Here is a 13759-nt window from a genome sequence, read left to right on the forward strand (position 1 = left end):
GTTAACATTCGAATAATATATCGTACGTACCACACGATGCAGCGTTATCCGAAAAGAATTTATTTGAGAAAGATCTCAAATAACACAGTCACAGTCGACGACAGTCACATCTTGACGATCGCACGGAATCTGAGATGACTTCGTTTTGGGGCACGTTTCGGGGAGAGCTTCCTTTTTTCACAACCGCACCAAGGCAAAGAAACAAATGCGACTGACCCATTTCTCACCCCAACCCGGACAACTATTTTTGGAGATAACTGACGATTCTACGCGGATTATCTCTGGGAGGGGGGAGAACAATGTTCGCAAAATCGCGTTGAGGGCCGTTCAACGTCCTTCACCTTCCCCTTGAATGACGAGCAGAAAAGCTTGAATGGCAGGCACTTAGCAGCCTTATTTCTCACAATGGAAGACAACACAAAAAGGGTACTCAGCACGCATAAAAAAAATAAGTGGAAACTTTCAAGATAGGCGAGAAAACGTCGAATGCAAAACCGCAAAAACGTACGTAGAGGACCGCGCTGAGCGGATCTTCACAGTCCCAGAGAGTGGCAGAAAATTTCTAGTTGATAGGGGGCGCGAGAGTCGCACCAGACGCATCAGGATCAGCAACATGGCGGCGGCCTAGGAGCGTTTTTTGGAAAGGTGTATACCCCCATGCTGGAAAGCTCCGGCGCCGTGTTCGCGCTAACAGTGTCCGACAGTGCCCATAAATACATGTACGAAGCGGTTTTAGCACCGTTTTTCATGCCACGATTTTAAAATAAAAACGCCGTAACTGAACAATTATTTCATCTGCGTGTCTGGGAAATGTTCCAATGTGCCTAGTAGGTACGAATTATTCGTGATATTTGCTCTTATAATCGAGCGCAGGGAGGAAATGCACTCGCTTTTTCCTGTAGAAATGCATTACCGGAAGTCAATTTCGGACTGCTTGCTGTCAGATTCAATTTGCAAACAGCACACTAGCGCCAGTTGAACCTCTAGCGTACATTATAATAACTCTATGGTTGTACCCAAAGGTTTTTCCCCAAACCCGGGGTCACGCTGCTTGTACATCATACAAAAGACAGTCTGCGAACAGATTCACACTCGAGTCACCACGAGATCTGAGCTTCGAATGCCGCAAGGCAGTTCAATTAGAGAGTTGGCACGCAGCGTTTGAACCACGCATATTGTGGTGACTGATATCTACAGACTGTCGTTTATATAATGTATAAGCAGTGTGACCTCGGCTTAAAGGTACTTCTAGTTGAAGCAAACACCGCAATACGACCCGCAAAAGTTGCATTATATTAAAAATATTAAAACAAGGACAACACGGACTTCATATATAGTATCAAACCTCGTGAGGCTCAAAAAGCTACGCCAAACAACGTGCGAAAGTAAAAAAAAAAAAAAAAAAAAAAAATATATATATATATATTGCAGCATGAATATTTTTATTTAGGGAAGTACTAATTTTCTTATATACGAAGCTTTTCTTTTTTTAGTTTTATACGTGCTACAGATTGCAATCAAATATATCAAAAGGCGCGCTTGTAGCGCTAGCCGCAACATGTCCAGATGAATATCTCAAATTAAATAAGCATCACAAATTTTCTATCTACGTCCCCGGAGCAGCTATTCATCGTTCTACCACAATACACAAACATTTTTAATTAGAAGTTGCAGTAACTCGACGTAACAAGACTTTTTCTTGAACTCTTCAGCTTCGCTCCATGCTGTCGATGACTGGGCTGGGAGCGCCTCCCCGCGGAGACACGCCGCCTCCTTCTCTTTTTCCAATTACGCCCTCTCGGCACGAATGGGACGGCCGGAGAAGCGTTCGCGCGCTTCGGGATCTCGGAGGCCATGTCCAAAGAGCACAGCTGAAGCGACAAATGGCGATCACAACACCGCCATTTCTCCCGCAGCGGTCACTCGAGGAACCGCTCGTGACATCTATTTTGGCTTCAATCGGCCATTTAGAGCCGAAACAGAGTTACAGGGGTGCCACCGACGACTCCCCAGCGGACGCGCCGCGAAATACCACCCAAGTTAAGATGCGCCAAGGTCGGGCCCCGCTACCTGAAATCACCGATGAGGCATGGTTGTAAAAAAACAATATTAATTGTGCTGCGAAACCTTGCAAACTAAAGATTTTAGAAAACATCACACTCATTTTGTACTAAACTTCAATGAAAGTTACTACAAAAAGAGTTTTTTCCATTGGTTTTTACGTTTCTAGTAACGTTGAAACGTACGTATTCCGATTCAGTTATCAAAGCAGCCGTCTGGCGGCGCGTCGAGCGACACCGGGTTAAAGGGGCACTGACACATCAAAATCATATTTTTTTTTATTATCCGAAACGATTGAAAACGATGCCGGGACATTACCCTCAAAATTTGAAATTTGGGAATTCAGTATTTGTGAAGTAAAAAAACAATTTCCAAATGCCGAATTCGAAGTTCCCGCGCGGTCGGCGCCGGTGCCTTGACGTCAAAAATTGCGGAGACCTGAGAGTCGACTTCCTTTCACCACTCTCTGCTGTTGCCATGGCGACCCAAAGCGAGGAGGAAAGGAGTGCGCGGCGGCGTAGCGGCGGACCGGTTTTGAGCGGTGTCGCCTGTTTTCCGTTGGAGGATACAAATCCAGGAGACGGCACCACAACGAACTCCCGATTTTTGGTATTTCAAAAAGAAGGGCCGTAGTGCGTTCGCAATTGCGTTAAAAAAACATGTTTTAGGATTGCCGTAATTAAATGTTATAGAGATGTCGTCTACAAAGCTTCTAAATTTCCTGATTTTTGACGTCACCGATCAAAAGAAGCGAGGAGGCGAGAGGCGGGAAAATCAAACGCCAAAAACAAAAGGCCGAGGCTACATCCACGCGCGGGGACGTAGCCAAGTCGGGAGGAGATAAGGCTCCATCCACGCAAAAGGTCACGTGACTTATAACATAAAGAGATAATTTGTTTTTATGTACATATTATGCTTTCTTACAAGTAAACATAGGATCTAAAAATAAAGAGGTTACATTTTATTGTTGTTTTAAAGTTAATATATCACGTGACCTTACAAATTCTTAGATAATTTATCAATGTTTCACTGTTTTCTAACACTGATAGGAAATATCATGCCTCATAAAAATAGTCTTCGTAGATGTCTTTATATTTATGTTGTCCAGAAGTGACACACACGTGTGGGCAGCGTGCGTGCCATCCGTGCGTGTGGGCGTGCAGCCTGCAGCCATGTGCTGTGGGCTTGGTTGGCTTGGCGCGGCAGCGGCCTCTGGGGCCTTCGCCCATGTGCACATCGCTGCTGAGGCAAGGCGGCGAGGCTTCGCCGTGTATGTGATTGGCTTAATTTGGTTAAGGCGTTGTAGTGCGAGCTTATGTGCATCGAAGGGGACAAGTGCGAGCACACGCTTCGTATGTTCTTGACTGGCGCGCACGCTCGCTATCTCGCAAAGATTGTGCGAGAAGGGAAAGCATGCATTAGACTCAGTAATAACAAACCTATTGAGAGCATTCAATCGAGAAAACTGGGTAAAAGATTCCAGAAACAGTTTATTTCATGACAAATAAAACAGTAGCCGATGCACAGATGCCACTCGTCCCCGAGATCACCGATGAACACGAAGCCCTTCTTGCGGCAGAACTCCTGCAGGAGCCAGTTCACTTCTCTGTGCCGATCATTCTACGCCTGGATCACTGCACTCTGCCTACGCTGACACTCCAACCGAAAAGAACCTGTTCTCCCAACTCGGAAGAAAAAGCGATCTGCGTCGTCGGATTGCGTTCCAAGATCTGAGCAGCCAGCCGACGGTACTTGTCAACGTACGCGCAGGCACAAACGCTGGTGTTGTTTGTGCCAAAATCGAGCAGGGCGTCAGACACTTTGAGAAGCAAAGCCTTGATCCTAATGTTACTAAACACTCGCACTTCGACAGCCACCCGGTTATTCGATGTGAAATACTGGGACAAGTATTTCACCATCGAATCCCCGGCAACCAAAACTGGAGGCATATCAGAAGCGCGACCGTGTGAATACACAAAGTTTTCTTGACCAAGAAAACAATAAAAAAAAAAAAAAACACTTCAGATAAACCCGCTCAGGGAAGACCAGGCAGGAACAGCAGTCCGCGCACGGCAGGAACCCAAGGAGCAATGGCCACCGAGCACAGCGTGGACGGAGAGAAGACGGAAAAAGAACTGCTTCCGTCCTCGCAAAAACGTGACGTGAGCGCCGGAAGTGACGTAGGGCGTGGATGGAGCCTTATCTCCTCCCGACATGGCTACATCCCCGCGCGTGGATGTAGACACTCCCAAAACAAAAAGGCGCGCGCGCGCGGGAAAATTTTTTTTCGCGATGCGGTTTTTTTTGCGTGTCTATGACTGCAACTTGCATCGTTTTAGACAATAAAAATAAATGCGACCTTTGGGGTGTCAGTGCCCCTTTAAGGTCTCTCCTCCTCACCCTTTACGTTTCTCTCTTTCTCTCCTTTTGGCGCCGCGCGCGCCGCCTAGGGGGTACCAAGAAGGAGAACTAGCAGACGACGGCCGTGTCCTCTCCGCGCATTCAGAGAGCACAATCTTTCGCGTTGCGTATTCGAAAGTGCAGGTTTCTGATACATTCTCACATCGCATAGTGCCAAGGAAGTGTTAAACACCAAGAAACAATAAGTTCAACGTGACGGCAGCGTTTTCAACCTTCGGATAAAGCTCACAGAACTGAGTGCATAGAAAATAGAACACAGCTTTATTTCCACGAGTAACAATGCAACGATATGGTTCTCACGAGCGTTGTAAGCACCGTCTTTGTCAGTGATTAAATACGTAAGAAAGCCTTAATAATATTCGGCCCCACATAATCCCGAGAATTTCTAGATCCTGCAGTCTTTTACGAGCTTAACGACTACAAGCGCGAATTGCGATTGCTGCTGCCTCCGCGCTAAAAAGAGCATGAAACGCTATAGCAATCATACCGTAGATAAACATGCATGAGCTATCGAGGACGCGGACTATTGCGATCATTACTGTCGATCTCGTTTCGACCGGGGCTAGTTTGTCACTCCTCTTCAAATTCGTTTCCTTTTTTTTTTTGAGGGGGGGGGGGGGGGGGGGGGAGGGGGGTACGGTTGACGTTTATGTAGTGCTACTGTATTCCGATCTGTAAAGCCCTTCTGTACTTACGAATCGGTGGTGTCGGCTGACCATACTACTGCAATGCCGTTGGAAACTAGTGTTCCTTCGGTTGTGCCGTAACTTCAAGCACTTTTTTTAGGTTTAATAAATTTTACAGTTATATGCCATAAATAAACATAAGCACAAGCTATGTAAAAAAAAAAAAAAAAAGATCGTGACACATTATTCATATGATGTATTACATAGCATCACAGTTAGAAAGTTTTGCCTCCTTTATATTTACTGAAAGTAAAAATATCCAACTTTGGTTTTGGTCATTACCAGAATGGGGAAAAAAATTGCAGAGAAAAGGCAACTGACTCTAGATTAAGATATGTGGCATATATTCATTTTCAAATTACCACAGACTACCATAGCCAAGACAGCAGTGAAAGGAAGCACTTATACACATGCTCAGGTACAATTTTTACAACAAAGACAATAGATGAACAATTATTAAAAGGAGTCACTAGACAAATCTAACAGGCAAAGCATAAAATTATAAGAAGGTCTCACACTAGCCAGTTTTAACAACAAATACAGTACACAAAAGTATTATTACAAAAAAAAACCTCATCTGAAATTTATGTATACAACGCTAATATATACATATACAACACTGAATGTTTACAAGAGGTTTAAGGGGAGGGCTGACAGTGTACTTATGCTCGCCAAGGTTTTTATTTGTACATGACATATGAGAGCCCAACTACCCAGAACACAAGTCGTGACTCGAAACTCATATTCTTTCCACCCGAAAACCGCATATCAAGAACTCGCCGGTGTGATTCACACTCACTCTGTTCTCCATGGTCACGTGCCATGACCTGTTCGCGTGCTGCAGTTCACGGCACAGCAACCGGGCATATCGGCCGTTCGACAACGCAATCCGTGGCGAAACGCGAAACGGACATCCAGCTACAAAAATAAACGAAAAGCTACACGACCAACGACAAGAGCAAAACTGGCACAAACGTCTAAGCAAGTCCGGGTCTGTCCGACGCAACGCGAGTCCGGCGTAGCTTGCGGCGGAGCTGGCGACGAGACACACGAGACACGGGAAAATCTGCTGGCTGGATCCTTCATGGCTGCCAAAGGGGCGGAGCGTTAGGAGAAGGTCACGTGCCACACACCGGCCTACCGCTGAGCTCTGCGGCATGATCAAAGGTTGTCGCTACTTTCCAGTACACCGAATCAGCACCGGGTGAGTCCTGGTGAGTGAGGGGGGCGGGGGGGGGGGGGGGGGAGCACTGTTCGTGGATGCAGTGTCTATGAGCAGTTCCGTAACTGAGCTAATCTAATTACGTTGCCGTAAACTAGAGGAGGGGTAGTGAGCACTGCGAGCGTTCACGGCTGCCGCACACCGTGTCGACCGACGGCTCGAGAGGGCGCCACTAAAGCATATTCTGGATAGGCTGTGTGTAGCGGGCAGCCAGGGCGGCTCGCACTGCATTTGCTGCGCGATTAAACACTAATTCGGCATGACACTTCATTGGCCACAAACGACAGCAAACACGGGCTAAAGAAAGATCAGTTCAGAACGGACCCGCTTCGCGCTGTCACAGGCCAAACCGCAAGCCAAACCTAGCCGAACGCCTTCGGAACGCTCGGAACCGGTCGGATCCTCGAGCCCGTATACGACCGCAGCGCCGCCGCGTAAATCCGGAACCTTTCTACGCTCGCCGCTCGTCGGAGCCTGATCCCACTACTCCTTTCGCCGCCTTTGCCACCGCTTGAAAGCGGGTACGTCGACGGGTCATTTCCTGCTTCCGTGCTTTATAAACAGCATTTGCTTCCTTTTGATCTGAAATACTGTCACGAATGACAAGTGATGTGGCGAGGAAGACTGAAGTAAACTAAACGTTTAATAAGGCGAACTTGTGCCGAAAACAAAAAGGAAACAGAAGAAAACAATAGAGCGTCGCAGGCGTCGAAGTCGGCGTAACAGCGGGATCGAACGCTGGGGCGAGACTGACTCGACAAGGTCGCGGGCAGGGAGGTAAAGGTGGGTGAGGAGGAGTGGCAAATCCCGTGCGCCGACACCCGGGGTCCCGAGTGAACGATCGCAAAAGAGAGCGACAGAACACGAAAGAAAGAAAGCAACGTTGCCATGGTAAACGCGAAGAGTGAACACTCTCAGCAATATAAACAGTGATAATTTAACGTTGTAAACTAAATTCTGAGCTATTCTAACGCTTATGAAAAGCAATAAAGTCATTACGCTGCATTAAATTCCCTTCTGTCGAAATCTCGGAAATCTGGTGGTTGCGCAGTTTCGTATTCCTCAACCGCGCCCAGCCGCGCCCCACCGGCGAAGCCGGGTATATGGTTTAGTTTAGCGTTAACGCGAGGCCGTACATCTGCGCGCTATGCAAAAAGAAAGCTTCGAAAGGAACGCGAATATCTTTCTACCGGTAAGCTCGTGGATTGTTGAAGTTCACGAAACTGCTCTGATGATGTAACCGTGTTTGGGACCCCGAGGGTCTGCCTGCATGATCCGCCGCTTGCGGCAGCCAGAATGTATGGGAAAATGGCGGACCTTTTCCTCTAGAGTTAGTATGTATGATCTCTATGGTCGCGGGCGGCCTCTTATCTGGAGTGCATCACTATCTCGAAGATTCGGCAAAGAAGGCTCCACCGTCGCGCGCTCGGGGCGAGAATAAACACGCACTTTCTACGTAAAACAACAAAAACAGGAATAAATGATAAAGTTATGTCCGGAGCAAGAATAAACTAGAGCACTATATAGCTCCTACGGAACAGAGTAGCGCAATCCTTTGATCCGCGTGTTTCGCCTACAACATGGCCGACAGAGCAGCGCGGCGCGAGTCACGTGGTACTCAGGACATGAAGATCGGCTCAACACGGCAGATTAAAGAAATAAACGACAACTTTACACTTTTCGAAACTAGTTTGTCGTGAAGTTGGTAAAGCACTAAACACTTTATCAAAGTTTTCATAATATCGGATGCGCGTGAAAATGTTTAGAAGGCAATTTCCAAGGAAATGGCGTTTAAAGCAGACGATTTTTATACGCAGCGGAGATGGACTTTCTCTGAATTGGCCGGAGCGGGTCACGTGGGCGGTGCGACGTCACCGTGACGTCGCCGTGACGTCGCCGCGTCGTCTGCTGCATGATGCCGCTCGGGCAATTTCAATTCCGTATTTCGTATTAAGGATCATGGCCCCGATCCGGGGCCATGATCCTTAATACGAAATACGGAATTGAGACGCTGCTTACGTGCCATGTAACAAGCTTCTAGTAGTGGCATGTAAACAAAATAGCGCCCACGTTGCCTTTATTTAAGGAAATAGAACCCCAGCATGCTTTCGCTAGCTTCAATGTCCAGTTCTGGCGAAAAAGTAACGCTCAGCACCCCCCCCCCCCCCCCCCCCCCCCCCCGGGAAAGTGGAAAGTCTAGGCCGCTGATTGCAGGGCCCCTTTAAGATGCGACCGTTTCGCTGCATCTACCCATCCTTCCTACACCGCGACGTTTAGAGCGCAGCTCTTAGGGCTCATTCACACTGGAAGCGGATCCGCGTTCGCAAGGCGGTTGCGAACGCGGTTGTATAAGGATTCAGTACAATTGCACGCGCACACGATGACATCAAATGCGCGTGCAATTGCACTGGATCTTTATACAACCGCTTTCACAACCGCTTCGCGAACGCGGATCCGCTTCCAGTGTGAATGGGGGGTTACCGCTCATTCACACTGGAAGCGGATCCGCGTTCGCAAAGCGGTTGCGAACGCGGTTGTATAAAGATCCAGTACAATTGCACGCGCACTTGATGTCCACGAGTGCGCGTGCATTTGTACTGGATCTTTATACAACCGCGTTCGCAACCGCTTTGCGAACGCGGATCCGCTTCCAGTGTGAATGAGCGGTTAGGGGCCCGTTCCCGGCTTGAGCGCCGTCGGCGTCGGCGTAACCAAGGTCACCCCAAGGTCACGCGACCCCCAAGGTCATCCCAAGGTCACGTGACCCCTCCCCAGGGTCACGTGACACCCAAAGTCACGTGACCCCCGAGGTCACGTGACCCCCGAGACCACGTGACCCCCCGAAGTCACGTGACACCCCCCCGAGGTCACGTGACCACCCCCAGGGTCACGTGACCCCCCCGCCGAGGTCACGTGACCTCCCTGATGACGTCATCGTCACTGATGCCGTCACCGGCATCCGCATCGTCATCATCACTGATGACGTCATCAGTGACGTCACTGATGACCTCACCAGCATCCGCATCGTCATCATCACTGATGACGTCATCAGTGACGTCACTGATGACGTCACCGGCATCCACATCGTCATCATCACGAATGACGTCATCAGTGACGTCACTGATGATGTCACTGACATCCGCATCGTCATCGTCACCATCGCTGATAACGTCATCGGAGTCCGCATCGTCATCGTCACTGATGACGTCATCAGTGACGTCACTGATGACATAATCGGCATCGTCACGTGACCCCCCAAGGTCACGTGACCCCCAGGTCACTTCACCCCCCCAGTACCCTTCCCTCCTCCTCCTCAAGAGCTGCGCTCTAATTCGGTGTGACAGGGAGTTGTAAACGGCTTTCACTTTTTAGAGCGCAGCTCTTAGGGCCCGTTTCCGGCTTGAGCGGCGTCGGCGTAACCAAGGTCACCCCAAGGTCACGTGACCCCCCCGAGATCACGTGGCCCCCAAGGTCACGTGATCCTCCCAAGGTCACGTGATCCTCCCAAGGTCACGTGACCCCCAAGGTCTCGTGACCCCCAAGGTCTCGTGACCCCCCGAAATCACGTGGCCCCCCAGGTCCCGTGGCCCCCAGGTTACGTAACCCCCTCCCCGAGGTCACGTGACCCCCTCCCCCGACGGCAGGTGACCCCCCGGAGCATATTAAAGAATGTGGGGAGGAGGAGAAGGAGGAGGAGGAGGAGGAGGAGTCTACCCTCCCCTCAGTACCCTTCCCTCCTCCTCCTCAAGAGCTGCGCTCCAATTCGGCGTTACAGGGAGTTGTAAACGGCTTTCACTTTTAGAGCGCAGCTCTTAGGGGCCCGTTTCCGGCTTGAGCGGCGTCGCCGTCGCCGTCGGCGTAACCGCGCGGTACATTATGGGAAATGTCCCATAATGCACCGCGCGAGCCCCCCACCGGGGTCACGTGACCTCGTGGGGGGCACGTGACCCCCCCCCGAGGTCACGTGACCCCCCGAAGTCACGTGACTCCCATGAGGTCACGTGACCTCGAGGAGGGTCACGTGACCCCCCGAGGTCACGTGACCTCAGGGGGGTCACGCATCGTCATCGTCATCATCAGTGATGATGACGATGACGATGCGGATGCCGGTGACGTTATCAGTGATGATGACGATGACGATGTGGATGCCGGTGACGTCATCAGTGACGTCACTAATGACGTCATCAGTGATGATGAGGTCATCATTGATGATGACGTTGACGATGTGGATGCCGGTGACGTCATCAGTGATGATGACGATGACGATGTGGATGCCGGTAACGTCATCAGTGACGATGACGTCGTCGGGGGTCACGTGACCCCTGCCGATGTCGCGTGACCCCCGATGACGTCACCGTCACTGATGACGTTACCGGCAGCCACATCGTCATCATCACTGATGACGTCATCATCACTGATGACGTCATTAGCGACGTCACTGGTGACGTCACCGGCATCCACATCGTCATCGTCACCAACACTGATGACGTCACCGGCATCCGCATCGTCATCATCACTGATGACGTTACCGACATCTCCATCGTCATCATCACTGATGACGTTATCAGTGACGTCACTGATGTCATCACCGGCATCCGCATCGTTATCGTCATCATCACTGATGACGTCATCAGTGACGTCACTGATGACGTCACCGACATTCGCATCGTCATCGTCATCATCACTGGTGAAGTCATCAATGACGTCACTAATGACGTCATCGGTATCCGCACCGTCATCGTCATTGATGACGTCATCAGTGACGTCAGTGATGACGTCTTCGGCATTGGGGGGGTCACGTGACCTCCAAGGTCACGTGACCCCCCAAGATCACGTCACCCCCCCTGGTTAGTTGAACTTCCCCCCAGTACCCTTCCCTCCTCGTCCTCAAGAGCTGCGCTCTAATTCGGCGTTACAGGGAGTTGTAAGCGGCTTTTTTTCACTTTCTCTTCTTGAAACTTTTGGACCACAGCTCAAGACATCTTTAAAGCGATGTTAAAGCGATAGCCTTACGGGCGACACTTCGCAGAGATTTCGCCCTCGCCACAAGCGCGAAAAATGGGGAAATTTTTTTTACCCTCTTCTCTTGTCGTGAGGTGAGGAAAGTCGGGACTTCCCGCCTGCCGTGCCGCACGAAGAGAGCGAAGGAAGCCCTGGCGTCCAGCCCAGAATTGCGGACGTGACGTGGCAAAGAGCGAAGCGTGCCGACGGCACGTGGCAAAGAGCGATGCTGTTCATCTGTCAGCGTTGCATTCCAAGACAACCATTGCCCATAGCTGCCCTAGATTGATCTAGCTTACACACCACAAAATAGGGAGGCTCAAGTGAGGGTGGGTGAAACTGCTAGATCGAGTCACCGTGACGTCTGCTTGAAAGACTTGTTTTCAAACATTACTCGCGTTAGGCGAAATCCAACTTTGGCAGTATCCATTTGCTACGCGTAATGTTGGATGATTTTAGAAACTGCCACCGCGGTCACCCACCTCACGGATCACCGAGCACTGGTGGCGGCCGTCAGTGGCTCCACGACGCCAACCACGACGGGTATGATAATTAACTACGTCGCACTTCCGCCCTCGGGACGTCATGGCACTATTCCACACGCATTGTGCGACCGTGCTACAGCTGTTGCTTTCGTTTCTTCGCACATTGGGCGAACTGACTAAAGCTGACTACCAATGACGAAGGGTGGCCGGTAAGGCACAACTCACCGAGCTGTCAAGCGTGTTCTATGCCGTGGAACGGCCCCGGTGATTCCGACTTGGGGCATCAACCGTCAATAGGTCCGGTCAAGGAGACATCTCGTCGAGGTGGCGGTTCAGGCAAAATCCCTCGCGCTCCCCGAGCGCTGCCCCTTTTAATAATCTTTCAACAATTGATGTAAATGCGGTGCAACCAATCATGACATCCTGGCTGCTGTCGTGCAGACGGCACGTGGCAAAGAGCGATACCGTTCATCTGTCAGCTTTGCATTTTAAGACAACCATTGCCCATAGCTGCCCTAGATTGAGCTAGCTTACACACTACAAAATAGGGAGGCTCAAGTGAGGGTGGGTGCAGCTGCTAGATCGGGGATCATGGGACATGAACGCCATTTAATTGCTAAATTTTGCTGGGAGTCTATGGGGCAAAGGGTCGTTTTGTTTCCTAAATCAGGTCGCAAGAGCCCATTAAAGGCCGACGACCAGTTCGAGCTTTCCACTTTTCCCTCGCTTCCTCCTCGCCCTCCTTCTATACAGTCCACCGTTGCCTGTTTCTTCCTCCTCCATGGTGAGGAGGATCTTCTGCCTTGCAGAATTTCGAGTCTGGTCGTCGGCCTTTAAGGTGCTTGAATAATTTACACAAGGTTTAAATGATTACTTTTCTATAGCCACCAGTTTTGTTGCGATAGGTTAAGCATTTTTTAACGCAAAAAATGGTAAATTCCGCCGTCTTGGACGTTGCTGCTTGTCTGGCAGCCCTGCTTTCTCATCTCACCAGCCAGTTTGACAACGCAACTTTATAGCGAATTCCACTGGTCGTTTTGGATTAGCTCCCGCTCCAGATCTCGATCTAGATCCGAGTAAAGTTGCTCAGCCGATTTCAGCGGATTTAACCGGATTTAGCCTTCGGCAGTGTGGCGAGCCAATACCTCCTAGACAGCTTTCTATACTCCTAGTCAGAAGTCCTGTGCAGGGCTGTGGAAGCTACAGGTGGCCGCAACCAATAAGGAGGGCGAGCGCGGAATAACACATTTATACAAAGTGTTACCAGTGTTACTTCGCGACGCATTCTCGTCTGCTTGTCGTGTGCTCGCGGCAGCGGCACCCACTGTTGAAAATGGGTATGACATGATGCACTATCTGCGAGCTGCAAAAACATTAAAAACGCGTTTGAGGTTTGTCAGTGTCTTTTGTTCCTGTTTGTCACTCTAGTGTGGCTCCGGCATTAAGCAAACTAGGCTTAATAATCGGAGGAATGCCCCGCCGCTTCAGTGAATCGGGCCTCCGAAGTCTGCTGATGTCGGCGACATGAATGCCCCCTCCCAAGGTTATGTCGCGCGCGAAAAAGCGATAAAACGTAACGTGTCGATGAAATGTCGTTTGATTTCTAGTATAAATCGCATGTAAGTGATGTGGCGAGTGACGAAAGAAGCGACGGCGACCCGTTTCGCTGTCGCTCGGTCAGTCGCGCGACGAGGCAAGCCGCGTGAGAGCGACGGGAGCTAGCGACCAAGGCGATCAGCAACGTTTTCTAAATCCAAAAACCGAGGCATGCGACGAGTGACAGAGAGAAATCTCCGTCGCTCGTCGCTAACTCTCGTCGTTCCCGCTGTCGCTCGCTAAATCACTTACATGATGGTCCTAACTGCAACAGGGTATTGCTACAT

This window comes from Ixodes scapularis, unplaced genomic scaffold (genome assembly GCF_016920785.2).
Source record: "Ixodes scapularis isolate PalLabHiFi unplaced genomic scaffold, ASM1692078v2 PGA_scaffold0__279_contigs__length_252992795, whole genome shotgun sequence".
Taxonomy (NCBI): Eukaryota; Metazoa; Arthropoda; class Arachnida; order Ixodida; family Ixodidae; genus Ixodes; species Ixodes scapularis.